Source organism: Dermacentor silvarum, chromosome 2 (assembly GCF_013339745.2).
Source record: "Dermacentor silvarum isolate Dsil-2018 chromosome 2, BIME_Dsil_1.4, whole genome shotgun sequence".
NCBI classification, from domain to species: Eukaryota; Metazoa; Arthropoda; class Arachnida; order Ixodida; family Ixodidae; genus Dermacentor; species Dermacentor silvarum.
Genome location: NC_051155.1, coordinates 130827317 through 130830728, shown reverse-complemented (window position 1 = coordinate 130830728; position 3412 = coordinate 130827317).

The following is a 3412-nucleotide window of genomic DNA, read 5'->3' as shown; positions in this document are numbered from 1 at the left end:
CCCATCAGAAGCTGAACAAAGCTCAGGCAGTCACATTAAGACTGCTTCAAACTAAATCTTACCTACACCTTCTGTGCTTAACAAAATTGACCAGGAGTTTCCCGCGGAATGTAAAAGTTGTGGACACACTCCGTGTCTATTTGATCATATGTTCTGGCTGTGCCCCAACCAAAGGGCTTCGGACTTCAACAGTGAGGAGGACTGGAGTCGACGCATATCCAGCGAAGTCCTCCAAGTTCAACTCCTGGCCGTCCGGAGAGCTCACGACATCGGGAAAGCCTTTGGCCTACCGGTGCCTACGTGGGCGGAGCCACCGACTTAGCCTGGGGGCTTTTGCCCTCGGGCCCTAGTTTCTCTGGACCAAAATAAAGTTCTTGCCATGCCATGTCAGTCAAGCCAACGACAAAAGCGCATGCATCTGCGAATGCCACGGTCTTGAAGGGCAGACGTTGGCTTTTCTCCGAGGCACGCCTGACGGCAGGCGAAACTGGCTTACAGGGTAGGGATTCAGAAAATCGAAGCTGGTGGGCGCGATGTCACTAGTGTCCCACTGGATCAACTTAAGTTCACCAGACAGTCTGTGAAGCTGGCCTGACAACGCTTTTGGTTCCTGAAATCGGGATAGGGCGAGAGAGATAATATGAACAGAGAAAAGGGGTCCGGTTAGCAACCCTACGCAGAGGAAGGTTAACGAGGCAATAGAATGTCAAGAGAGAAGGTTCTCTAAACACACGCGCAGACAAGGAAAGTGTCATGTGGTCAATAGCGATCACAGGGACCACAGTGAGCTTAAAGAAACAATAGCGCCCTCAGAGCCCAGCCTGACGTGCCGACAAACGGCGCAACCTGTGTTCCACTTTCTAGCATGTGCGTAAAAAATGTCAATCGCCCATTTGCGCTAATGCGTAGGAGTGCGACTTTCTCTTTATAGGCCAAACTTAGGAGAGTCGCACAGCAGATGGTCGATGGTGTCGGAACAATTCTCGACCGCTCACGCAACGCGATAGGGAAGAAATACGCTTCCATCGCGGCGGGTGAGAACGAACAAGAAATAATACGGCAGATTAAAATTTTCTTTACGAAATAACGACGTTCGGTGCTGGGACACAGCCTTCAAATACGACGAAAGAAAGCGAGAGAAACGTGGGAAAAATGAATCTTTCCGCACTACAGATCACTTTCGGTTCGTGCGCTTATTAAGTTACCAACAGCATAGGTGTAGTGCATCGGTATTCATTGGTTGACCCAGCGATGCGCAACTCTGTCTCTCTCGTACTTACGTAAGTTCGCAGGAAAGTGATTTGTAGGAAGATAAGAAAAAAAAGTAGACTGGGAAAAGAAGAAAAAAAAAAGCTTTTTTACGTGTGGTGCTACTCGGAGTGTAGATGAGTTCTCACGGGCAAACTGCGGAACTATTTCCGCATGCGATTCACGACCGCTTGAGACACAATTAGCGATCGGATTTTCAATTCTCAAGCGTCAAGGAAGAGTGCGCACGCCTTACCCATGCTAAAGAGCGGGAAACTGTGGTGGCGCCACGATTGGCCATAAATCCTTGCCTGCACTTAGGCGTAATTTCTACTGCCTTCTTGAAATGACCGCAAAACTTCTGTGACCCTGCCCACCCGAAAGACACAATACATTATTTATTTTTGTTTTGTTTTTTTCTTTCGCCGTTGTCGTAGTCCTAAACGCATTTCTCTCGTAACGGCGGAAAAAAAATTTTTTTTTCTGGTGCACTGTGAAGTATACTGTAATTGCAGCATAGTTAGTTCCGGCTGCAGCGAAGTCAGTTTCTGTCGTCCTGATGTTTTGCCGTTACGACATGCGAGGCCAGTTTTGTCGTGACTTACACGAAACTTCGACGTCAAGGATACGAATTTTAGTCGAACGTTGGGACTTTCTATTTCGTCTTTTTCAACCGAACGCTCACTTAGTCGGCTGCCATACTGGGTACTGTAAGAAAGATGTACGGAAACTCGTTCTCCGCCGTTTCATTTTTTTATTCGTCTCACAGCTCTCACGGATGTTCTCCTTTTTTGTGTTCCTTTCCTGCTCGGTATAGGGTGTATTCATGAGGCCGTTGCGTGTGATGTGATGAAACCTCGCAGAATGAGAAGACTCACCTTGGGCTCTCATTTCCCGTGGGACAAAATGTGGGCTTCACAGGTTGTGAAGCACTTTCCGCCATCTAGCTCTGCAATCTACTACGCAGGAATCCCAGGTACTACGTAAAAAAAAAGAAAAAAAGAAAAGGAAGATGGCGCAGGAAATTGAGATGACGAGCTGGTGTTTAGAGCCACAAGCCATTATAATGAACGTGCAGCGTTATTCCGAGAAATTAGCGCCCCATGGATGTTGAACGTTTTTTTTTGCAGAGGCGCGAGAGCGGGGACATCATTTGCTGAGGCCCTGCAATTGGTATAGCGCATCCGAGCACTTCACGCGGTACTTGTTCACTTCACGGCGAAAGAAAAGTGCACAAAACAGCCTGGACGCGAATCAGGCGTTGTTTCTGTTACAGCACCGTCAGCATTTCTGTTGCCATCAGCCCGGACAAAATAAATATGTATCCAGCGCGTCAACTGTCGCAGAATATCCATTTATTTCAACTGAGGCTGGCGACAGACTTCTTCTACGAAAGACGAAAAAAAAAAAGAGAGAGAGAGAGAGAAAAACTACCTTAATCATTGGTGTAGTTGTGCATCTCGGCGTTGGTGTACCCTGGTGTAGGGTGGGAATTCGAACTCGGAGAAGCGAGCGAACGGAACTGGCATGAGACCGCCACGCACGGAGGAGCGGGCGAGGGAGGGCGCCGGGAGAGAAGAGAGGAGTGACGTCACCCCTCGGGGGCTGTGTTAGGCAGGCGTTCACTCTGTGTAAGGTGGTGTGTAGCTCTAATTAGCTTGTTTTTATTTGAATTAGTCATGAGCGGGTACCCCTGGTTTAAGTGTGACGTCACTGATGACGTACGCCACTTCTGGCCTTGGAGTTTCACGGGAACCTGTACTGAAGCGGTGGGTATCTAAAGCGTGCTTTGGTGTACGGCAGTTAGACTTTCCTTAATTGTTTCTAATTATTCCTGACACTTAATTAGCTCTTTACTGTACTAAACCTGTGGTCTGATGTCATATCTATCATCAACCATAAGTATGATCATCGATATCTACATGCATTTATTTTTTGTATTTATTTTTATTTCGTCCCACCTCTGTGACAAACCGGAAGTCGGTCCCTAACCGGAAGATGCTTCACAAGAAACACGTACGAGTGTCACTCGGCTAAAACTGTCTTCGGTATCGCCCTACGTTTCTGTTAAATGCCTCGAATGGCTGACGTTGCACTTATAATGCTATATCCGCGTTTACAAAAAAAAAAAAAAAAAAAAAAAAAAAAAAAAGATTGATTCGCC